This window comes from Eublepharis macularius, chromosome 10, assembly GCF_028583425.1.
Source record: "Eublepharis macularius isolate TG4126 chromosome 10, MPM_Emac_v1.0, whole genome shotgun sequence".
Classification (NCBI taxonomy): domain Eukaryota; kingdom Metazoa; phylum Chordata; class Lepidosauria; order Squamata; family Eublepharidae; genus Eublepharis; species Eublepharis macularius.
The window spans coordinates 34457530-34483830 of NC_072799.1; the positions used below are offsets into that span (position 1 = coordinate 34457530).

Below are 26301 nucleotides of genomic sequence, written 5' to 3' on the forward strand. Positions count from 1 at the left end.
TTATGGAACAGCCTGCCTGATTTTCTGCAAATGATGCAAAACTGAATTATTCAAAAGAGCTTTTTACTCACCTAGGAGGGGTGTATTGTAGGGTGGTGGTCACAAAAAGATGCTTCATTAATGAGTTAGGGACCACAGACTTCACCGCTATGTTACGTTACATACTATCTGTTGCTCTAAGTATGTGCTCCTATGTACTACATGTGCTTTAAGTATGATCCTACTGGGTGGGTAGTTCTATGTTGTCTAATGTCAGTTCTAGAATTGCTTATGCTCTGTTTCAGCATTTCTTCAACTGTATTGGACTTTTGCTAATGTTATGTCTTTGTAAACTTCCATTTATTTACCTTATGGCATTGTTTCTTGATATTGACTGTATTAATCTCACACTATATACTCTGCTTTGAGTCTCAGTGAGAAAGGCAAACTATACATGACATTAATAATAATAATAATAATAATAATAATAATAATCACAACTGATTTGGATAGAGACGTATAAAGCTGAGTGTCTTCAGCATATTGGTGACAGCCAACTCTAAAACCACAAATGATTTCCCTTAAAGACTTGCATAGAGATTGAATGACATGTGATTTCTAAACAAGTTCTACGGCTCAATGCAGGATCAAATTAAACCCTGATAGGATCTGTTTATTGTTAATCACTTTGGTTAGCTTATGTTGTGTCTTCCAACTCCTACTAGTTTCTTTTTTGTTCGAGCATCTGTCCCCCTCTGTATATAGAATACTGTTGTAAACAAACATGGGTGTGAGAGTGTGCATGTTTCAAACATGTTTTCTGCTCAGAGAATCAGCCTAGATTCGACCTTGGAGATTTACATACATACAATTCCTACAGATCAGCACCATAATTTTATCATTACTGTGTTTGTTCCACATGAAGGATGCTGCTAAAGTCAATTGTCTGCTACTCTGTGACTACAGTGGTTACTGGTAGTTTTCATGATGGGTTGGGGCCATCATAGTCTGAGTATTGTCCTCACTTTGAGTGGAAAAGTGGGGGAGAGACACAACACGGTGGTCCCAATCCATACGCATTGTAGCTGAAGCAGAAGCGATTCAGCACAAGGAAAATTGTGTTCTTATAGGATAAGACAGGTTCATGGAGGAGAGGTTCATTAATGGCGACTAGCCATGATATTGCTGCATCTCTCCTTCACTGCATAATTTATACCCGTTTTCATTTTTGCACCAGACTATGTAGGTGTGGTCAGAAGTCATCCCTGTGGACACAGTGACATCTAGTGGTGACTGATAAGAACAATTCCTTTGTATTTCTCTGTGTACCATCAATATTACTGCAAAATGTTATACTGTCAAACTGACATGCTTATGTATTTATGTAGCTGCACTTCACAGAATGTAATTGGCAAGAAATAATCAGTATGGTGTAGTGGTTAGACTAATTCTAGGGAGATGTGGGTGCAAATTACCACTCCTTGGGCTAGTCCGTGGACTAGTTTGTTTACTTTATTTGTAGCCCACATTTCTCACTCAGTTAGTAGTGCAGAATAAAACACAGTGCAGTCATATATCCTAAGACAACCAGTGGACAATGCCATAGGACTGGGCTTACCAAATTAGAAAACAATGTGAACAACAAATTGCAAAAGGCACGGTATGTAAACAATGTTGAATGGACTTATAAAATTTTACTACCTTGGTCTGATTTATCTCAAGGACTATTGTACAGGTATTTTTGTGAGGAGGAGAAGAAAGCTATCTTTGCTATTCTGAATTCTTTTGGAGGAAGGGCAAAATAAACATGAATAAATACCCAGGGGATACTGAAATGAAATATTCCCACAGAATGAAAAAACTCATAATAGTTTCTGATTAGAACTATCAGAAGAGACAACTTAAAATTTTGAATAAAATTTGTTACTTGTGGGATATAGAAAGTGTTGTTTCAATATGGCTCCTGTAAAACTAAAAAAAAAAGTCATTTTATGATAAAATTAGAATGGCTGGAAATTCTGACCCTAATTGAAAGGCAGCAACAAAGTAAACTTTGCAATATTTCTTATAATTTTTGTTTGTGCATGCCAGGGAATTTGGTGGTAGAATGGAGTACTTAACTTTAGACTGAAGATGCCAGAGCTTAAATGTTCCTTAACCTTTAAAAAAATCCTCCATAGAATTAGAAATGTAATGGAGAAAGCATCTTACACCTCCCTTTTTTATATTGTGCTTGTTTTCTGTTTGTATGGATCCAAAAATAAAAGCCCTGTAATCTCTTTTATTAAGACCAACAAAAATAAAACAATGCCATATGCAAGCTTTGAGTTTTCCAACTCTTCCTCAAGATGGAAGCTTAAAAAAAATTTGGGGTCACACAAATTCACTCAGGCGATGATCATATGGCTTCTCAGGCTGTACTGTATAAATATATATAATTCTCAATGTGGCCCCATCTGTGGATACTTAAATCCAGAGATGGCATCATAGATGAACCAAAGACATCTTTCTACAAACCTGAGAAAAGTCCCAAGTTTCCAGAAAACTATAAAATCTTTTTAAAAAATTGAGGGGTGGGGAGGTTAAAACACCCTCCAGTGATGAGTATCCGTAGCTGTAAGAAACAGATGCCCTCAGTAGCCATTGCTAGGTAATCACAGCAGTATTCCCATGCTTCAAGCCTTGGTTTCTGTCTGTAGAAGATGGGGGTGGGGGTCACTAGTCCTCTCTCAAAGGCTGTTGGCCTTTGAGAGAGGATTGGTGACCAGGCCTAGCAACAGCCACTAAATGACTTGCTACCACATGATTTGCAAGACTGAAGGCTGGCTGCTTGCTGCAGTTCACTAGAGGTGAGTACGAATCGTAATATGAATTAAAATTCTGCACAAACTGGGCTGGTTCGTGAAAACATGGTTCGTGGGGTCACATTGACCACAAACTCCATGACTTTTTTGCTCGGTTCGTGAGAGTCATGAGCGGTTTGTGAAGCCAGACAGGCTGGTGCCACCAATCCATTAATTCCCACATGGGGTGTGTGAAAGTGACAGTCCCGTTCTCCTGCCGTCTCCAAGCAGCAGGAGAAGGGGGCTGTCTGTTTCAAACACTCTGCGCCAGGTTCAGCCAATCAGCTGAAGGCGGCACAGGGTGTTTGAAACAGACAGCCCCCTTCTCCTGCCACTTGCGGGCAGCAGGAGAACAGGGCTGTCACTTTCACACACCCCGCGCCACCTTCAGCCGATCAGCTGAACCTGGCACGGGGCCTTTGAAACAGATAGCCCCCTTCTCCTGTTGTGCATGGACGTCAGGAGAACAGGGTTATCACTTTCACACACAGCACACTTGGTTCAGCTGACCGGCTGAAGCTGGTGCGAGGTGTGTGAAAGTGACAGCCCCTTTCTCCTGCCACCTGCAAGTGGCAGGAGAAGGGGGCTGTCTGTTTCAAATGCCCCACACTGGCTTCACCTGATCGGGTGAAACCTGTGTGGGGTGTTTTGAAACTGACAGCCGTCCCCTGCCAGTTGCAAGCAACAGGGGAAGGCTACGACTTTCCAACACCCCGCGCTGGCTTCACCTGATCAGATGAAGCCAGCGTGGGGTGTTTTGAAACTGACAGCCTTCTCCTGCCACTTCTGGGCGACGAGAAGGGGGCTGTCAGCTTCAAACACCCCATGCTGACTTCAGCAGCCGGTGCCGGGTGTTGAAATGCCACGAACCATGAACCAATTCGTGAACTAGGGCAAGTTCATGGAAGTTCATGGTTCATTGAATGCGACGAACCACGAATCACATAGTTCGTTTTTTCTATTCGACGGACAGGCCCTGTTTGAGTGACAGGTCCTGAATAGAATGTTGAGAGAGGGGGGCAGTGAAGAGCAGTTAAGACCGTTTAGAATAGTTAGTTGGGAGTTTTGGCAGTTAAGGGAGACTCTGGAAAAGAAAGTGGAGGGCTAGCAACCAGAGAAGGCAGATGTGTTTAGAGAGTTCTCTGAGGAGGACTAGTTAATGAGGTATCTGGAACGTTTAACCGTTTAAGGCTGTGCAGGAGGAAGATAAAATGTGCTTCAGTAAAGTTAATTTGTTCTGTTAACCATCTGAGTCTGGTTTGATAATTCCTGCCTATCTTATACGCCTTGAGGAGAACCAGCTCTCAGCCTGTCAGACTAAGTGGCAGAGTTTGAGGAGGTGCTGGTGCAACGAAGTGACATTCTAGTTCCAGTCTGTGTCTGTGAGAGCTGAGGAGGATTCCATTCTGTCCAGAGAGTGAACCCGCTTCCAGCCTGAGTTCTAGCCTCATGAGGAGAGGTCTACAACACACCTACTGAGCCGGAGTGTAAGTGGTCCATATTTCTGTTCCCTGTCAGAAGGGTCCCTCGACCAGTGAATACTTCACAAGTGGTGACAGGAGCTGTGAGATCCCAAATCAGAACCGTCCTAAGCTAGCAGAATCATTCACAAGGGGTGGCATCGAAGGGTGTCAGCCAGATAAGGCTGGGGGGATCCGTCACAGTGCCCATGTCTAAGTTCAATAACAACCACTCCATGAAAACCAGTGTAGTGTCTGTAAGAGTTTCAGACTAGGATATGCAAACCAGTTCTCCCACCTCAATGATCTGCCCTGTTATTGCCTCCTCATTCTCTTATATGTGTAAATCAGGTATCTGAGACAGAGGCTGCATTTACACCATGTTGACTTTTATAATAATAACAACAACAACAACAACAACAACAACAACATTCGATTTATATACCGCCCTTCAGGACAACTTAATGCCCACTCAGAGCGGTTTACAAAGTGTTATTATTACCCCACAACAATCACCCTGTGAGGTGGGTGGGGCTGAGAGAGTTCCAGAGAACTGTGACTCGCCCAAGGTCACCCAGCTGGCTTCGTGAAGGAGTGGGGAATCAAACCCGGCTCTCCAGATTAGAGTCCCGTGCTCTTAACCACTACACCAAACTGGCTTTTGCATTATTGTTGAACTATAGTAATCATTTGCAGTCAGATTGCAATTGATTACCAGCAGAAGAGGAAGTTAGGAAGATCCTGCTAGTTTGCTAGCAGTAGAAGCTGTCAGGGCGTGCCGCCGCTGCCGCTGGGTGTGGCCCTGGGCGGTCTGCTCCTGACATCATAGGGGGGCCAGGGATGCTGCAGGACCCTGCTCTGTGGAAGGAGGGGCGGTATACCTCACCCAGACTCCCTCTCAGTCCACTCGCTGGCCTGCTCAACCTGGCCTGCTTGCCCCCTGTGTCCTTCTTCATCCCCTCCTTCCAGAACTCTCCTCCAAACCTCCACTCTTGCATTGCACCGTTCTCACTCCACATCATCACTCCTCATTCACACCCACCACCACAGGGCTCTTCCCAGCCAGCTTTTATAGGGCTTCCTTCTACTGTCCCACCCCTCTTCCAGCCTGGTCTTGGGCTGCACCAAGCAGTTGCAGCTGGGGTAGCTGATCTGGCCCCACTGACCAGCACCAGCTGTGCCTTGTTCCCTGGCTGCCCAGCCTCCCTGCCTTGGCTGATTGCTGAAGGCCTGTCCAGCTGCAGTTCCCTGGCTAGCAGCCCGGCCTCCCTGGCTGAGCTGATGGCTGAAGGTGGGTCCAGCTGCGGCTCCTTGGCTGGTTGCCCAGGGCTTCATGCCGAGTGCCTCCACTAGCCCCACCTGGAGTGGCTTGGCTTTTGGCAACTCCTGGGCCAGGCTACTATTTTCTAGCTGGGGCGTGGCTTTGGGTTGTTGGGGCTGCTGCTGCTTCTCCTCCTCAGGTAAGGCCTTTGGGTGGGTGACTGCTGGGCCCCCAATCTCTCTGCCCTTGCCCCCTTCCGCCTTGCTTAGTCCCCTTTCTTTTCCTAGGGGAGTGGGACTCGCTGGCCTCTCTCTGTCTCCCCCTGCCTCCTGAGGCCCTGGGCCTTTGCCCCTTGCCCCTGGCACTGGCAAGTTCTGGCCCCATTTGCCCATGGGAGGGGTTGGCCTGCTGTCCCCCAGCTGCCCCCTCTGCCTGCCAGTCAGACCGGTTGACCTGCTGTCTGCTGGCTGACCAGTTGACCTGCTGGCTGCTGGCTGCCCCCTCTGTATGCCTATCCGCCCAGTTGACCTGCTGTTCCCTCCTACCAAGTCTGGGGGCTGGGACCCAGACCCCGGACAGAAGCTACTACCATCTGGGCAGTTTTTCACCTCTGCTCATGGTACGTAGCCATAAGAATGGCTAATAAATGGCATGGCCATAGAAATATGTAAATTACCATGGATTAGATTGGTTGAAGCAGAGCAAAGGGCAAGATTCTGTTATCCAGAACATTCCTTAGATTTTGTTGGAAGCTCTTCCTTTCTCTTCAAATCCTAGCTGACAGCCTCTTTTAAAAAGACAGGAGGAAGTAAATTCTGGCCGCTCTCTGCCAAGCTGCAAAGGTTTGAGATGTGCCTATTTTTTAAAAAGTGTTCCTTTGAAAATTTGCCCTGCCTGTGTTACAACCTGAATGGATGTTCAGGTACCCAGGTCTTGTGTTTAAATTTTTTTAGTGGTGTCTTGGAGAATTGTTTTTAAATCCTGAAGAAGCAGGGACTGGGAGGAACAATAACACTGTGTGCGTTTTTAAGACTGGATTAAAATTACATGATGAGTAGCATGTATTCTCAAAGATTACTCTCTATTCGATTGTTATAGTTGCAAGCAGAGCTACATGGCGATAGTATTTTCCTAATCATAAGTTAGACAAGACTTAGCAATGCAGCTGTAATATGAAAACAGTATACTAAAACTCTTGGTTTCTCTCAGGATAATCCACATAATTAGATCACTCCCAAGTCCTGTTCTTTTCCTTCATAGGTAGCCTGAGAAGTGTAGCATACTTGACAGAGTGATCTTAGAAAGGGATGCAGAGGAGTTAGCCGTGTTAGTCTGTAGTAGCAAAAACAAAAAGAGTCCAGTAGCACCTTTAAGACTAACCAACTTTATTGTAGCATAAGCTTTCGAGAATCACAGTTCTCTTCGCCAGGTAAAGTTCTTTTCCCTTAGAAAGGGAAAGAACTTTACCATATCCAGCGTTCTGTTGCGATGTGAAATACAGTTTCCTCCCTCTCCTATTTTTATGTGTCATGTGCAAATGATAAGCATCTCTGCCCTCAGAAGTCTTGCCTTTCTGCCTTGGAACTTATGAATAGTTGCTGCGGATGGTTGTTGTGGGTTTTCCGGGCTGTATTGCCGTGGTCTTGGCATTGTAGTTCCTGACGTTTCGCCAGCAGCTGTGGCTGGCATCTTCAGAGGTGTAGCACCAAAAGACAGAGATCTCTCAGTGTCACAGTGTGGAAGTTGCTGCGGAGTCCACTGTGTTGCCATGCATGCACTGTGTTAGTATGACAAACACAGTAAGTCTAATATGACCAACCCCTTAAGGCTCTATGGAGATGCTCAGTTGTACCACCAGAGGTCAGAACATGTACTCCATTGGCCATGGAGATGCTACTGGCAACACATCCTCACACAGACCGCTGTAACATTTAGAAGCAATCAACATGTTGGAGTCTCCATGCTCTCTCCCCACATTTCTGGAACAGCACAGTACAATTTTTATTGCAGCCTACAAGCTATACAAACACAAAAATTATTAACAATGAATAACCCACACAAATTCCAGTTACATTCATCCAAATCCAGTAGTAGTTTTGGTGTGGGAGGAAGAGAAGGGTTGGAGGCTGACTATGATGTGATAGCTGCACTCCACAAGGTAAATGCTTCTAAATGTAGAGATGGAATATTAGCCACAGGGACGATGCTTTGGATGAAGTTCCTTAGGCCAATGTAAGATAGGCTTTGTTTCTCAAAGAAATGAAATGAAGGAACATATTAATCTATAAAAAAATAGATTATTTTTCAGGAATGTTTACAAAATTGTCGCAAGTGAAAATGCTTGCTCTCACTCCTGAAATCTTTGTGCTAAGACAGTACAATTAGATATGGTAGTCAGTACAAATACCAGGCGACAAAGATGGTGTAAGAGAAATGCCAAAGGAAGAGGGGGAAGCTTACAGAATTTATTTTCCATACAGCAAAAATTGTTGGAGAATATTCTGAACCAAACTATCCTCTGGAGAACGGTCTCGAAAATTGAGCAAGAATTAACTGACAAGTAAAGGAGAACAAGTCATCAGGGTTGCTTGGCATTCCCCAAGAGTTCTTCAGAACTCAGATATGAAATTTCTTAAGTTGTGAAAATTTATAAAATATCACTAAATCACCAACCATAACAGAGGACTAGAAAGTTGACTGGGCAGCAGGATGAGAAATGAGATTCAGCATAAATAAGTGTTCAGTGATGCACACTGGTATCTTTTAAAACCAATTCTGAATTCATATATATAATGCGGGAATCAAAGTTGGTTTGAATACAGCCCGGAAAACCCACAACAACCATTGGTTTGATATAATTTAAATTTTGACACTCTGGGAAACAGAGCTGTGTTCAGGGCTCTCTGAAAATATCCACTCACGCTGTGGGGCAGAGAAAGAAGGCCAATTCCTTCTTCAGAATTGTTAAGAATGGTATTGAAAATAAGGCAGGTATTTGATAGATCTGTACTTGCATTTCGAAGAATTCTGTTCTGGTTGCACAAACTTAAAAAAAATCTTACAGAGCTGGATAAGGTTAGAACACTGGCAACTTAAATGGTCACAGGGATAGAGAACCACCACTTTGAAGAAAGAAAGATGTTGAGTCTTTGTAGCCAGGGCTGTATTAACCCATGGCTGGGCCCCTAGGCCTCCGGCATGTCAATCTTTCACCCCACTACAGCTAACAGCCTGACCCTCGTCCAGCACATACTAGACCACAGTACATAGCCCTATATCCATTTTGAGGGTCTCATGAAGAATTCTATTCATACATACTTATGAGAGTGTATATATGGATATATATTTACACATATTGCTATGGTGCAGAGTGTAAAGTGCCTTTAACCAGTGGAACCCTAGGGCACAGGTAACAGTGCTTCACCAAAAAAAAAAACAACTACCTGATGAGCCCCTAGTCCCTGCGAGGCCCCTAGGCTTCAGCCTAGTCAGCCTTAGGAATAATATGGCCCTGTTTGTAGCTAAGAAAAACCTGTCCCAGCTTGATAGATTCTTTGCTGCTCCGTGAAGGAGATTGATATGGCCAGAGGGAAAACAGGATTGTAAGATCAAGTATGACATCTGAGATGTCTGTATTTAAAAACTCTATCCTATATTGTTGTTGAAACCCTACTTTGTTATCAACAAAGTAGAAAAATATTATTTTTGTAAGTAAATACTTTTTAGTGCTAGATGGTAGGTAGCTGTGTTGATCCAAATAAAAATCCAGCAACAGAAACCCAGGAATATCTTTCATTTGACCAGCAAAATGACATAAAACAGTGTGCAATTTTTGAATTCTGCCAGAATTCTTTACCTGGCTGGGAATCAAAAAGGGGAAGGAAAAACAAGATTTCAAGCCCTTTGTGTGCTTCCACTGTAGAAAACCAGGCAAACTAAGGTAGTGCTGGATTGAGGCAATATCAAGTGTTACCTCTAGTTTTTTGGGAAGAAGTAAAAATGGCAGTATCCTCTTGAAAATGTTTTTAAAAAGTAGTTCATTAAATGTCTTCGTAGAGCCAAATGAAACACATGCAACCCGTAAAAGATTAAAAACAGAAGAAACCATAGAATTATCATATCAATGCAGGAATCAACAGAAGCCAAATTTGGTGCTATTACCTAGTGACCATAAACACTGTATTTCCCCAGATCATCTTTCTCCAGCTGAAGAATCTGTTTATTTAGCAGGTAAATCCAGCATTTAAAGAACAGGCTGAAGTTGCAAGTAGCCATGTTGTCCCAACAGCAGAACCAAAATTAAAAGCCATGTAATGCCAACCGAAATAGCACAAAAATAGTGTGCAAGTTTTCAAATTCTTTTGTCATCTTTGGATCCGGCTGTTGGAGAAGTAGACAGACAATGGGAATTTTTTAAAAAGTTCTTCTTGAACAAGAGAGTAACCTCTTGGGATTATTTCTCCATCCTCTGTCTTAGATGCTTATTCATAAGTACAGCCTGTGAACCGATCCTTTCCCTTCTGTTCCCCACCATTCTGTTGCCGAACTAATCAAAACAGTATCAAGAATGCATGCTCGGAGATACAGTTCTGTAAACCTTTCCTTTGATATAAAATCCATAGAATTCACAGTAAACCCACATAGGACCAGGCTTGTGTGTTAGCTTTCAGAATGCGTTTGCTGTGAGTGGGGGTTGCCTACTTGCTAGTCTTGCACATGTGCGCAAGCGATTCCATGCTCACTCTGGCAGAAGAGTGCTTATTCTTTTTGAAGCCACCTCTTAAATTTTGTTTTCAGAATTTAACTACTAAACTGATTTCTGTAAATCACTGTTCTCGAAGCTCCCTTTTGTGCCTCTTCAAATTTACAGCTAAGATTATGGCTCCAGAGTGCACGCTTTATAGCAGCTTGGCTCTTTGATTTGAAGGATACTTCAGTTCACAGTTTACCAATTTCCTTTCAAGGACACATCGAAATGCTTGAGTCACGTTTTCACTAGTCTTCTAGTAATACATTTATTGGACTGGGAGTATAGGATTAGATAAAGGTCACACTGCTACTTAAGCAGTAAAACTAACAGTACCCGAAATTACTGTATATTGCTGTGGAACTGTCAATGTTTTTCAGGCATATTTATTAAATGGCCATTAATTTTAGTCAACTGAATAAGGCATCAAGATGAACACTGGAATGAAAGGAAATTGTGTGTATGGTGTGTGTTTTAAAAAGAAATAACTTGCATTGGCTGTAAGTGGTCTGTAATTAGTTCATCTATTGATTTTACAAAAGATTTTGTGTCCAATTAAAAAGGGACCTTAAAATGGAGCAGATTTGTAACTGAGGCTAAGGAGATGAAAGCATTGTTCGTGTATTTGTGCCCCTCCCTTCCACTCCATCTTGCTTTCCTGACCAGCTAAATTGTGAAGTCGCTGAACATATAGTGACAGTCAAGAAGGAATACTGTGCACTTGGCCACATCACAGCAGTGTTCTCAGATATTCCAGGCATGTCACATACAATATCCTCTCAAAGAACAGCACATCTCTTTGCAATTGATTTTTGTCACGTAGTTTCAAAACCCACATTCCAAAGAAAGATTGTAAAAGATGCTTTTCAGAGAATGTACCTTTCTCTATTGAGAGTTGTTATTCTGTGATTTAATACATAAAGTTATTCCTATTAACATGGCTTTGATTTTAGGGTGGTAATTCATGCCTCAGCGGCACTGTTCTTTTATCCATGTCCTTCCTATGGTAGATCCACTTGGTTTGGGAGGGTTGAAGCTGAAACACTTTGCTTCACCAGCATTTTTGTTATGGCTGACTGGATAGTTTTCATGTGTTTTTGGACAATATGATCCTTTTCACACTGGGACTTTAACGTGTTTCAGCACCTTTCCCACTTCCCATGTTTGTGAGACTTTCACACTTGCAAGGTAATCATGCAGAATTGATGTTTGTCCATGGTATCCCCGATTTTTCCCACTGTGGACATACCGCGATGTTATTTTGAAGCCACTGTGCAGCTGGCGTGTTCTGCGTCTCTTCTCCCCCCTTTAAAAGCCAGGAAAGGGTTAAATGGCTGCTTTCCCCTTCCTCCCTCAGTGGTATGAGCACACTCTTTTTTTCCCTCCAAAGCTAGGAAAGTGTTGTAATGTTGAAACATTACTGCTTATTCTCTCCCAGCTTTAAAAGCCAGGTAAGGGTTAAATGGTTGCTTTTCCCTGCCTCCAAGTCTTCTGCCAATGTCAGGAAAAAAAGCGTTTTGCACAGCTGTTTGCAAATCAAAGCAGCAGCAGCATTTTAACCCTTTCTTGGCTTAGCTTTTTTTTAAAAAATGAGATTGGTACGTTTTCCCCGAGAACTCTGCCACCAATTACCTCTCCAGTGGGCAGGGGACAGGCCAATCAGCAAAAGAGCGGAGGTGATGGGTTCCAACAATGCAATGTAATTACGCATGCTCAAAGTTTTTTTTTTTTAAGTGTGGCGTGAATTGAAATGAAGGACAGACACCAAATTAAAACTGCAGTGGACAGTATAAAGTCAATGAGTGCAATGCCAGAGCCACTATGATAGGGGTGAATGCTCATAAATGGCTGTTTAAACTGTTAAGTGTGAAAAGGGCCTATAATTGTGCTAAATGTGATATTGCCTCTTGCTGCCCCAGAAACAAGTCACAGCAGATGTAATGGATGGAGGTCATTCCTCACTCTTTTCCCTGGAATGGCGACAACGTTATGTTTGTAACTTGGGTCAGCTGGCAGACATTATGCACTGTCAGCTATCTCTCAAGTAAATGGAAATTAATGGTGCACAGCACATTGCAGGGTTGACACAAATGGTTTTCTTTACCTTCTAACAAGCAGTTGGCAATTTTATTCATTTTGAGATCCTGGGAGAAGGGATATACTGTGGACTAGACATGGGCATGAACAGCATTACAAACGGAAAAAACCCACAAACAGCCCATTCGTGTGTTCATGAACAAGCCATTCGTGTGGCTCCATTCTAAACGAACAAGTGGTCATTGCAAGCCTTGTTCGTTGCCTTCATCAGCCGTTCGTCAAGCCATACAGTCTGGGGCCTTTCAATCAATTCCCCTGGCAATGGCAGGGACTGAACTCTGTCTGAACTCCTTCTGGCTTTCCTTCTGGCTTTAACCCTTCAAAGTACTTCCAGCAGAGAGTCCCATTTTTGCCACTGTGAAGAGAAAATGACAACAAAGGGGGAGACCCATGCATCATGCCTTTCCTTGGGTGCAATCTCTCTGAAACTTGGGGGGTCTTTGGAGGACAGTGAGGACTATGTCCCCTGCAAATTTGGTGGGTATTGGACATTGTGAAGGTCAGTTTATAACCCCTCAAAGTAGCTGCCTTCCAACAGGCAGTTCTGTTTTTGCCACTGTGAAGAGAAAATGATAGCAAAGGGGGGGCACATGGATCATGCCTTTTCCGGGGTGCAATCTCTCTGAAACTTGGGGGGTCTTCGGAGGACAGTGAGGACTATGTTTCCGGCAAATTTGGTGGGCATTGGACATTGGGAAGGTCAGTTTGTGGGGTGTTTAAATTCCCCTTGCCACCTGCCAGCTGATAGTTTAAAGGGATCTTTAAGGGGCCATGAACAACGAACAACAAACATGTTTGTGAACAGGGTCATGTTCATTACTGTTCGTTGTCTGTGGATGGCAATGAACAACGAACAGCTTGTTTGTTGTTTTTTTCCCATTTGTGCCCATGTCTACTGTGGACACCTTGGGCAGTGGATGTTATAGGGATAATTTTCTTTGGGTCCTGGGATGGAGGATCCTAAAAAGCAGCTGAGTTGAATCCACATTTCATTTTTGGGGTGGAAGAGATGCTCTATTTAAGGATGTTTTATCACTGATGATATTTATCTACGTGCTTCATTTTAAAAAAACTAAACACGCATAGTCTGCCCTTCTATTAAAAAAGGAACCCTCAGGGCCTACTATGACTTTTTAAACAATCACACACATCAAGGAAGGGCCATGAATCAGTAGCAGAGCACCTGTGTTGTATGTGGAAGGTCACAGACTCAATCCTTGGTATTTCCCATTAACAGGTTCAGATAGGTGGTGGTGTGAAAAACCTCTGTCTGAGACCTTGGAGACTCAGTGCAAATCGAAGTAGAAAATATTGATCTTGATAGACCCATGGTCTGGTCCATTGTAAGACAGCTTCATGTCTGTTTATGTGTTCAGGTTGCAAGATTACAATAAAAACAAAGTACCCTGTAGTTGTCATCTTAACAACATTAAAAACAGTAGCACTGAAAACTAGCATAAAATCCATCTTAGTGGTTTCTAAAGGACAGTGAAGCTTTGTTAAAAACGCCATCTTAATTATGCAGTGGAATGCTCACAAGACTGGGCTGAGGTAGACCTCCCTTGGGTGGGAATTCTAGATCTGTTGTGCTGCTAGGTAAGGCCCTTACTCTTGTAGCTGCCCACTGTTTCTCCAGCCATGGGAGAAGGACTTACACATAGTGCCTGGGCAGGCCTGTAAAGGAGATAACTTGAGATAACTTTGGTTCAGGTAATTTATAATCAGTTCATTGGCCCAGGTAATTTATAATCTGGGCCAGAAACTGATGAGTATATATTGCACAAATATACTAATATTCCCATATAATTTGTCCCGCTGATGCTGTGGCAGCTCCATTTTTTACTCATTGAAGTTTTTGAACACTCGTCAAATTGAGCCCACCTAAACTGCTTTAGAGTAGTCTAGTCTGGATTTTGCTAGGCCATGAGTAACCACAACTAGATTGCTTCTGTCCAGGAAGGAATTCAGCTGGTGAACCCATGGAAGCTGGATGAAGTATCCTTGGCCATATTTGGCACCTGGCCATCCAAGAACATCAGAGGATCTAAGCTCTGGGCCTGGATTTTCAAACAAAGTTCAGACTCATCCAATAAAGCTGCAAAACCCACTTTCTCAGTCAAGAGTAATTTTTTGGATTAAGTTGCATCTTGTTTACCCTCCTCTAGTTTATTGACTTAAAGCAGAGTTTCAGAATACCCTGAGGATTAGATTGTTGGGTGCAGGGGGAACGCAAGAGTGCTGCATACAGATGACAGTTCAACCCAGATCTTCAGAGCTCTCCCACAGTGTTTTATTATACATATTAAACAATGCAGGGGATAGAATGGAATCATAGACTAAACATCATAGGGCAGTATAATAGTCATCAAGTACAGTGGTTCCCAGTGTGGGGACCAGGGACCCCATGTGGCCACAGAGTTATTGCAAGTGGTCCACAAATCTATATATGCACTAAGCATTGTCATTTTGTTCTTTTTGTCAATATGTATTTCTCAATCAATGGAGACTAATAGGACAACTACTATCCTCCTTTACCTAATACAACAAATATACAGCTATCCTACTGCCTGGGTTAGATGTGGAGATTTTGGACAGCTATCTTAAGCCATTTTACCTTTGATAAAGGCATCAAGCAGGGGCGTATTCTTGTTTAATTTATATATAAATGATCTTAGATCCTGTTTTCTGAGGAATGCTTGCCATCTTCTGTATATAACTAAGTGTGAAACTTCGATCCTCTTGTATGCTGATGATGCAGTGATCATTTCCAGATCAGTTGTGGGACTCCACAAATTGATTAAAAACTTTGAGTATTACTATCACCCGGAAGGCCTGTCTATTAATGTAGTGAAATCCAATATTTAGTAAAAGGAAAAGGGGAAGATCTTCAGATGGTATATAGCAGGCCAATCTATGGAACAGAACCAATTTAAATACCTGGGAATCCATTTTGAAGCATCCTTTGCATGGAAAACACATTTGGACTTGGCAAGGAATACTACATTGAGAGTAGGGAGGACAATTGTAAAATGTTTTTATACAGCAAGAGGTGAATTTCTCCCCTCGGCCTTAAAGGTATATAATGCCAAGGTTCTAAATCAATTTTTGTGTGGTGCCGAAATCTGGATTCAGGCTGCTTCTGAGAGAATGGATTACATCCAGTAAGATTTTTTCTAATGCTTATTGACTACTCCCGGATGTGTTTCAGAATAGCTCTGAGATCTGAATTGGGTGAGATATCAATGGAAGCCAAGGCATGGATAAAAGCATTTCTTTTTAAAGTAACGGTTTTAAAATCCGAGGGAGGGGCCCACTTTAGTTGGGCTCCATCCAGGAAGATAAATATAATAGTCAAAGGGATCAACTATTGGGAAAGAAAATGAAATGCTTAGGAATAACAAACAATTTGATCAAGACTATGGAGACCAAAGATATAATTAGACAAATAAAAATGCATCTCAGGAAGTTGGAATTAATAGTGTGTCTGTTAGGGCATGGAAGGTATGTTCGACTCTTTATTTAGGTATTTTCTTCTGATGCAACTGCTGAAGTATTTTTATCATTTGACAATACCAAAGCTCAGAAGAGCTTTTACTCTGACAAGAATGAATGCCCTTTACTCAGCAGTTTTGGAGGGTAAATACAAGAAAGTACCATATACTAATAGAATGTGCAGATGCCCATATGATAAAATTGAAACCATTGAACGTATGATTGTAGTGTCCCATATTTAATGAGTTGAGGGCTAGCTGAATCATCCCTCTACTTAAAAATATGGAACTACCTAATATGAGAGCACAGGTGACATGGTTAATATCAGATACAAATGATTCCATTACTCTTTCTGTGGCAAAATATATAGTGGCAATAATTAAACATCAGAGACATGATACCAAGTAAGGTTCTTCCCATTTTAATTTCTGCTTAAGGCAATAGCTGTAGGAGCAGTACCAGGCAGACAGACAGACAGACAGACAGACAGAGACAGACAACTACTATTGTGTAGTGCAGGGCCGCAATTGTTTGATACGCAAACTAATACTCAAAAGGGTTGGGAACCTCTCATCTGGACATATTTTCCATGAAGGGCTCAATCCACACACAAAAAAGACACCCCCCAGCCCTAAGCTGGCCAGGCAGTCCAGAAAGATGTTATGGTTTATTGAATAGCACTGAAAGAACCAGAAGATTTAAAAGCAATAAACCCCTCCCATCTTTTTCCAGCAAAAATTGTACATCAGGGTGGCCAGAGTAGTTTCTATTTCACAGTTCAGGTGAAAATTACATTGGAGAAAAAACTAAATAATCAGCATGATCCAGATATCTCTGGAGTTCTGTGACAGGCTGCCAGACACTCTAGAACGGAGGAGTCTTCTAAACTGCTTGAAAAACTCAAACAGAGCATGCCATGGTGGTGGAAATAAGGTCTTCATCACCATCAGTGCCATAAATTCTCCTCTAAGGTGAGTGGTAGCCTCTGTCCAGTCAGGCTCATCCTCTGCGTTTTTGCCGCTGTTGCCGAACCATTGTCCACTTCATTTTATTGTGCTAAGAACATCAGTAAAGCGAGGAGCAAGTCAGATTCTACTAAGAAGGAAAGAATGTCTTGGAGTAATTCTGTCCATGAGCAGCAACGACTATCAGCATACAGCATACCCACGCAGTAAGGCTCTTCTCTACGTTGCTTTGATATATTACTGAAGCTCCACATTGTTTGTGCTACTGTGAAATAGACATGTTTTGCCAAAAAACCAGCTTATTTGTTGGTCAGGATTCTTCAAAACTATCTTAGTTTCACTTTCTAAGAACGGAATGTGTGCTTTTATGTCAAAACAGCTTAAAATATTTTTGTAATACTTTTGTAATTCCGTTTTCTGCAGTGTTGATGGTATTATCTTATGCTGGTTTTTGCTTGTATTTCTAATATTGCAGTCGTAGTTGCCGTGTTTATTGGATGTTTTATGCTGCCTGACTGCATTGTTCTGTATTTTGTAATCCAACTTGAGTCTCAGTGAGAAAAGTGGGCTATAAATACAGTAAAAAAGTAGATACTTTTGTATGCATATATTTGATATGGTTCTAAATAAATCCTTTCCCTTATGAACCTTTATTTGTTTAGTCTTAATTCATCCTATGTAGAGACCTTTTGGGCAGGCTACTGTATAGATGAATATTCCAGCTCCTTTCAATTCCTGTAAGATCAACCATAGTTACGAGGACTAAGCAGGCAAGTGACCCTGTGGTGCTCCAAGAGTGGGATGAAATTATTCAGGACCCCTCTCTAGTACATCAGTCATATTTTGCCTGAAACTCTTCCATGGTTCATTTACAAAGGGCCAGACGGTTACTCTGATTTTGTGATCTGTGGGAAGTATTGGCAAGAAAGCTTAAAATACCTCAAGTCATTCCCATGGTTTGGTAGTACATCTGAATCAAGTCTTAGAGTAGGCTAAACCACACCACATCCCCAGTCCTGTAAAATTAATGTATAAAATGTCATTGAGAGACTAAAATGCAATATGAAAATTAATATTACCATAGCCTATCTAATTTGACAGGATGCTTCAGCCTGTTTTCAGTGAAGTGATTGCAGCATTTGTTCTGTCAATATTATTGCTCAAAATTGTGTTAATTAAAGAAAACCTACCTGTACTTAGGCATTTATTATCTCTATTTAATTAATTAAATGAGCTATGATGTCTGATAAAGCCAAAATATTAAAGTATTTTTGCTGATAGTCCACATTCATGAAAGTAACTATGGAGCAGTCCCAGTAATATCAGTAGAATGACTCCAGAGTCAATAGCTTAAAGGCTATTGTAGTCTGAATGTAATTGTTGGATCCTATATACATTATTTTTAAATTGTTGTAATTTGATTTTAATCTGCTGCATACAGCTTGGCTTCCAGAAAAAATAACAGTAAATATAACAGAAAAAATGTCCCTTCTGCCCCAGTTCTGAACAAGCTCTTCTTATTTCTGATTTAACAGCACTTCCCCACCAGAGGGCCACACACCACCATGTTCTAGAACAGAGATCAGACCGAGGGAAGTACATTTCTGGGTCTATCTGAAGCAACCTTTCTGATAGAGGTAGCTTAATACCCAAGTCCCAAACTCTCGAGTATTTGAAGTTCAGAATAATGCTTGATTTCAAACATCTTTCCCTCTTATTAAAATTGTCAGAGACATTTCCTTCTTTAAGACTCAGTTTCATAGTATTTGAATATGTTTGTATATAACAATGACAGGTTTTGTGGAAAACAATAGCGTCTCTCTGTCTCTTCCTGTTGTGCTGTATTGCCACCCTTCAGTTATGTCGAACTCTTGTTGAAGGACACAGATAACACTTTTAATTCTCATGTAGTAGAGCCTGCCAGAGAGCCTGAGCTCTGTCCATGGTGCTGGCTTCCTCAGACTTTCTATTCACTAAAACTTTCAGTAAGGCAATGCTTGAAAAAGCTATGGGAGTTTTCGGAGGCATTCCAATTTATGAGGTGGAGTTTTCTGACATCTTTGATGTAGCTGTCCATTTTTCTCCAAAATTAAAAGGTCTGCCATAAAGATACAGTCTGTTGCATGTCTCCTACGAGGAATGTTCTTTTAAAAAATATATAGATATACATCTTACATTGACATAGGCATTGTCCGGCGTCTGAGTCCCAGCCCCCAGACTTGCCAGGAGGGAACAGTGGGAGGCAATCAGGAGGCAGCGGCCCTGCCACCCCAGCTAGCAACTAGGTCCAGAACCTGCCTACTCCAGGGGGAAGGGGCGAAAGGCCAAAGCCTCAGAGGGCTGAAGGAAGCAGGGAGAGACCACCAATCCCACCCTCCAGGGGGAGGAGAGGGGGCTAAACAGGCCAGAGGAAAAGGGCCAAGGCAGGGGGAATAGGGACCCAGCAGCAGCCCAAACAGAGCCCTTACCAGTCAAGGAGGAGAATTAACCACTACAGCCCAGAGCCACACCCTGGCTAGAGGACAGTAGCCTGGCTCAGGAGGTGCTAGGAGCCAAGCCCCTCCAGGTGGAGCTGCCACAGGCATTCTGGGGGAGGAGATGGGTAGCCCTGCCCAGCATCAATGAGCAGGCAGCCCAGAAGCTGGCCAGGGCAGCTCCTTGTGAGCAAGGCCAGGGAAGCTCAGCAGCACAGAAGCCGGCTGGGGCAGCTCCTCGTGAGCAAGGCCAAGGAGACCTCAGCTGGGGATGGCTCACATTCAACCCCACCCTGCCAGCAAGGCAAGGAAGCCTAGAAGGGGTTAGTGATAGGAGGGAAACACCTGAGGGAAGGCACAGCTGGGCCAAGTCAGGAGGAAAGGGAACAAGCCTGGAAGGAGGGCGAGGTGGGGAAAGGAAACCCTATAAAGGGTGGCTAGGAAGAGCTCTGAGGTGGTGGGTGTGAGTAAGGAGTGATGGTGTGGAGTGAGAGCAGAACAGTGCGAGAGTGGAGGCTTGGAGGAGAGTTCTGGGAGGAGGAGATGATGGAGGACACATGGGGTGGGCAGGCCGGGTTGAGCAGGCCAGCGAGTGGACTGAGAGGGAGTCTGGGTGATGTATACCGCCCCTCCTTCCACAGAGCAGGGTCCTGCAGCATCCCTGGTGCCCCTCTGACATCAGGGCCGGCCCAGCCGGCACCCCACCCAGTGGCGGCAGCGACAAGCCCTGACAGGCATGGCCTCTACAAAAAGCAATCAGGCCCCTGTATATATTTTTAACTGTAAAGGCAGAGGAGTATGAATATTGCTGCTGCATAGCTTGTTTCAGTTCAAAGTGGGATAGTAACTAACAATTCATCTCACTAGGGTAGTGACCAATACAATTTGATCGGAATATGATAATTAACAGACTGGATCCAATTAGCATTTTTTCTAGTGAAAAAGAGAGGAGTTGGTCCTCTTTGACTACCTAAACGGTTATGCTGAGGATCATGGGACCTTCATGGACAAAAATCCATGTGGGATGGGGATAGTAGTAAAGAGTGGAATTGGCGAGGTTGAGGAAGAACTCACTGGATTCAACCCACTGTGTGAAATTAATAGTAGATTAGAATTTGGTGGGCACAAACTTAAAATTACATATTGACTGTTCCAGGCTAGCTCATCCAGGAAACAGTGTATACCATCTGTCTTTTGGAAAGAAAAATAAAATTAATTTCTTAGTACTAAAGATAAGTGATTCTTGTAGATGCTCCAGGAAGCTCAAAAAGACAAAGTACTGAGTCCAAGCTAGTAACTGGAGTTTTGCAAACTTTTCTAACCATTAAAATTGAAACATAACCAATACCAGTGGTCTAACGAGCCACTTCATGCTACCCATTGTGGTATGTGACAAGATGATTGCAATTCTAGCCAACTTTTCACTTCCTGAATATGACGACAAGATCTTGGTGAACTATTGATTTGATTTGCCATGTGCAAAAAGTCAATGAAGCAATTTTGATAGACTTTTTAAAACATATTCAGTCATTTAGGACACCCATACTATTGTATTTCTGGTGGAATGGCTAATGCAAATCAGATATCTCATTTGGGTAAAATAGCTGAATGTTTTCAAACATGGCGTGCATTCTCTCACACACATTTATGATAGTTACTCAAAAGGAAGACAAACCTGAATATAAGAAGACCCTCTAAAAAGTGTTATGCGTGTGAATGCACACATTTATTATTGGACATAAATGTAACGAGTATGCAAATGTATATGACCTCATCTTTTTTTAATTTGATGGCATACCCTGGGGTGAAAAACTAGTCTTGCATTTGGGTAAATACTGTACATATTTAAGATTCTATGTCTCATTGATATTGAATGGCCAAATGAGGAATTGACTCTCTGGCAAGTTCCCCTTGGTACCAGCACTATCAACATTCTGGCAGTCACCGAGATCACTAGGAAGGAGCCTCATGTTACCAGCACTTCCTGAAAATGTGTGGTTTGTTTGAGTACTTACAGTGATATTTAAATGAAAATTTGATCCCTCCAGATCTGATATTTGTCTAAAAGGCTAAGAAGTAAACAGAAGTATTTGACTCAAATAATTATTATTTACTTCATTTATACCCTGCCTTTCTCCTCAGTGAGGTCCCAAAAGCAGCTTACATCATTCTTCTGTTCTCCATTTTATTTTCACAGGCTGTGTGGGACTAACCCAAGGTCGCCCAGTAAGCATCCATGGCAGAGTGGGGATTCAAACCTGGTTCTCCCAGATCCTAGTCCGACACTTTAACTACTACACCACACTGGCAAATCTTGTCCATGCTGTGAACTCACTAGGTGTCATTTGATAAACCACTTATTCTTAGCCTCAGCTCCACTCTCATCTGCAGTCTGGAAAACTGGAACGAATCACGTGACCTTGTTTAAAAGGTTGTTGAAAGAATCACTCTGATGTATATGAAGCACTTTGAACATTCTGAAGTGCTAAGGGCTCATTTTGAGGGGGAACGTGCAGGAACACAGTTCCGGCAGTTCTCCAAAGAGGTCACATGTCAGGTGGCCCCACCCATCTGACTTTCAGCCATTTCAGCCGAAACCGCCTGAATTGGAATGGTGCTGGGCAGGGCCTGCCCATCACTGACCCGATCTGGGCCATTTCGGCCCCAAACCAGGCCCAAAATGGCCACTTTCAATCGTTTAGGGCCCCTTTTTGCCATTTTGAGCCCAATTTTGGCCCTGAATGGTCAGGATTGGATCCCAAACAGCCAGGATAGGTGATGACAGGGGGTGTGGCATATGCAAATCAGTTATGCTAATGATACACTTCTGGTGATGTCCTGGGGCGTGGTATATTCTAATGAGTTATGCTAATAAGTTCCTCCGGCTCTTTTTCTACGAAATGACCCCTGGCTATACCAATGCTTCATATTACATTTTCATATAATATTTTTGAGGCGGGATGAGACAGATATTTGTGTAAATTGGTTCAGAGAAAGATTTTATTCCTTCCACACAGTCAGCTGACTTGAACAAGCAGGACTGAGGTTTCATGTGGCTGATTTACTAGCTATTGATTTCAATAATACCGATGGGATACTGACATCATGATGCAATGTCATGTTATATTTCCCCCCTCCTCTAACTCGAAAAACTATTTGCTAAACTCCAGAATGTAAGGCCTGTGTTATTATTACCCCTTCTGAACACCCAGTGGTCCTTCCCTTTCCTTATTCTCTGGCTGCTTGTCTAAAGGGGTTGCAAATGTTCCTTTCTTTCCACCAGGATTAATTTTGCAATATAATTTTTGCATTCTACTTCAAATGTATTAAGTTTTGAAGTACTATTACACTAAAAATGTATTTTAGTTACAGTTATCTTATACTCCTTTTGGGTGTATTTATCAACACAAATGCAGCTGAAGAGTCCAAGGGCAATATATCAGTTGTATTTCTCAGCTTTAGAGGGCTTGGAGAGGCTTCCATGATAAGAAGCATTATGGCACCCAACAGGGAAAGAGATGGTGCTTCCACTCCCAAGATGTCCCAGGCACCGTGGAAAGGTGTCTTACAATTCATTCTTATGGAAAATTATTCCTGTTGAAGCCCAGGGCTTTTTTAATGGTGGAACTCACTGGTACTGAGTACTGGCACTTTTTTTTTTTGTGGGGGTGTGTCCCAAGTCCTGAGGGGGGAATTGGTGGAAATCAGTACAACTACATATATGAATACAGACACTTTTTTTTACAAGAAAAGCACTGTCTAAGCCCATTGATTTCATGCACTTAACACATGAAGATGTAGCTGATGATTTAAAATGTCATTGTTGCTTTTTTCAGTGATCAGATATCTTACTCATGAGATTGCAGATGCAGCCAAATACTAGTTGCCTCTCCATTTGAACATTACAACCCCAAGCCGAGAACACCCTTCTCAGAAATCTGGAAATGTGGACAGTTGTGAAATGTTAGCAATTAGGCATCCAGTACATAATGTAACATAGTATGCCCTCTGCAGATCAGCTTGAACCTCATCAGCTGTACACATAGAGGATATTATGCAGCGTGAATCTGGAATCAGCTATAGCCAGTGGAAGCCTGTTAGACTTGAAATTTTGTTTCCATTTTCAGTTGCAGTAAACTTATTTCAGAAGAGACATGTTTCCCACCAGTGTTCTGTTCTTTTGGGCTTATTGTACATCTGCTTCCTCTCCCACTCACCACCTACATACCAGTTGTAGCAGAGCTTGAGCTGCACGGTATGCACACTCCAAAGAAAAAATAGTCAGCAAAGAAAAACCTGTGACAGAGAGCTAAGTCAGTTTTTATTGAACAGGATGTTGAACATCCAATTTTTTATTGATGGGTCCAGAGAGACTTTTTCTCCTTAGGATCAATAAAATACTGGTTACATTGGACAGTGACTGGCTCTTTTCTGCTATATTTAGATTGGACCATTCTATTGCTTACCAAAATATTTATTTTCCATAGGCTGCTTAAAGATCGATACGGTGAAGGGCTTGCCCTTTCTTGCTGACTCTTGTGTTTACTCAGTTGAAGCGAGGTATTAGGCATAGTGTGTAACATAAATGTAATTAGAAGAGAGAGATGTATGGTATTTTGCCTCATTTGCAAGCCTGAAGAACAGGGATGTATAAATAATTCCTTTGTTGTTGATGTGATGTTGTTGGCCTTTTCATTTTCCCCATGTTTGCTGTAGGTTATTCCAGATTTCTTTGCTTAAAGGTCTGTGCCAGCACAACGCCCCAAACAATGTTCATATTATGCAACATTTCAAACCATGGAATGGGTTGGGAATCCAAGGTAGGATTGCCCTAAACTTTTCTTTTAATAAACTCACATTGGAAGCATGGTTTTACAAAGCGAGTTTAGAAACATTGCAAAGGTGTAGCTGTCTAAATCTGTTGGAGCAAAAGAAAACAAAAGTCCAGTGGCACCTTAAAGACCAACAATGTTTATTTCAATATGAACTTTTGAGAGTCACAGATCACTTTGTCTGACATGTGTAGGGAACATAAGAAGAATTTCCACTATGTTCTTTCCTTTACATATGTTAAGAAGTGAGGTCATACTGAAATAAATATTGTTTGTCTTTAAGGTTCTCTTGGACTTTAGTTTTGTTTAGGAACATGTCTAGGTTAAAATGAAAGCTGGTAAAACATAACTGGAACTAGTTGGAAGGGAGTACACAAGAGGAGATGGGTGGGGTGGCCTGCAATCCATGACTTCTTCCAGTTAGGATTGCCAGCCTCCAGGTAGTGGCTGGAGATCTCCCGGAATTACAACTGGTCTCCAGGCCACAGAGATCAGTTCACCTGGAGAAAATAGCTACTTTGGGGAGGGGGGGTGGACTCTACGGAATTATGCCATGCCAAGGTCCTTTCCCTCCCCAAACCTCACTTTCTCCAGGTTTCTCCATGTTTCACCCCCCAGATCTCCAGGAATTTCCCAACTTGGAGCTGGCAACCCTACTTCCAGTACCTACTTCCTGGTTTCACCTGTGAATATGAACTGGCCCAGTGTGTTGGACTAAACAGGCCTTTGGTCTCACCCAGCAAAATGGTCTTAGGTACCCTTAGAAGCATTAACATTAGTATCCCTCATGTAGTAATCATAAGTATACTGCCTGTAAATCCGAACATTTGTAGCTATCATGCCATGATTCCTAGAACGCTCCTATAATTTTCAGTGGCTGTGTAGCTTGAAGTAACTAGAAATTCTGAGACAGTACATTGCAAATTTTACCAAAAACCATTCCTATGCATGTCCTTAAATGTTTGTTTTAAAAAAGAATGATACAAAAATTCAAGGTAACTCCAGGTCAAAAATACAGGAAAGGGGTTTATATTTAACCATTGTCTAGTCTAAAAGGCATTAATGTAGTTAGCATCAGGTCTATTGATTGAAAACAGTGAAAGTCGCCTGCAGTTTAGTTAAATTGGCTTATTGTGGAAGAAGGATTAAGACAGGGAAATAATGAACCCCTGAGCATGTGATTAGGTAGGGTGTTTCATCCTGGAAAGATACACTGAGAACAGTGATACTTAGTACCTTTATTAATGTGGAAAAGAATAATCAACATAAAATGAATTGTGCAACTGACGATATGTTGAGAGTGGCCATGCCATTACATTGCAAAAGGAAGACAATTTTTTAAAATCTGGTAGCATTGAGGAACAGAAGCATGAAGTAGCACCAGCATTGAGGAACAGAAGCATGAAGTAGCACCAGTTGGTTTCCACTGGTTATGACCATGTATGATTTACAGTGTTGGTCACAGCATGGAAACTGAGAAGAAATTGCAAGTCACAGATTTGTATATTACAGTTTATATTATGATCTGTATAGCAGCATCAGTGCCTGGAAAATAGTGTGTGGATAGCAGAAGGAAAGAAAAACATGAGGGAAACATCTGGTCATTGAACTCACCTGTCATAGCTAGAGATGATATTCGTTGTTCATTGCCATCCATGAACAGGGACTCACGAACAACCACAAACATGGCCCTGTTCATGAACAGGTTTGCTGTATCTTCCAAGTTTGGTCAGGATCCCTACTGCAGCACCCCCAGAAACCTGACCTGAGCAGGCACCAGGAAAGGTGTGTGTGTGTTATGTGCCATCAAGTCATCTCCGACCTATGGCGACCCTGTGAATGAAAGACCTCCAAAACGTTCTATCTCTAACAGACCTACTCAGATCCTGCAAACTGGAGGACGTGGCTTCTTTTATTGAGTCAAGCCATCTTGTTTTTGGACGTCCTCTTTTCCTGCTGCCTTCTACTTTTCCTAGCATTATTGACTTTTCTAGAGAATCTTGTCTTCTCATGATGTGACCAAAGTACGATAGCTTTAGTCTTGTCATTTTAGCTTCTAAGGAAAGGTACCAATAATAAATAATAGCTTGGCCCCAGAGCCTGCCAGCAGCCCTGGAACTTGAAGGGGTAGATCCCTATCCCACCACACAA

The 26301-nt window shown here is 42.3% G+C and overlaps 1 protein-coding gene across 1 annotated transcript in view; it reads left to right on the plus strand.

Moving 5' to 3' along the window:
• Positions 1 to 26301, plus strand: part of ANK2 (ankyrin 2) — a 395088-nt gene that overhangs the window by 155205 nt on the left and 213582 nt on the right. The window lies entirely within an intron of this gene.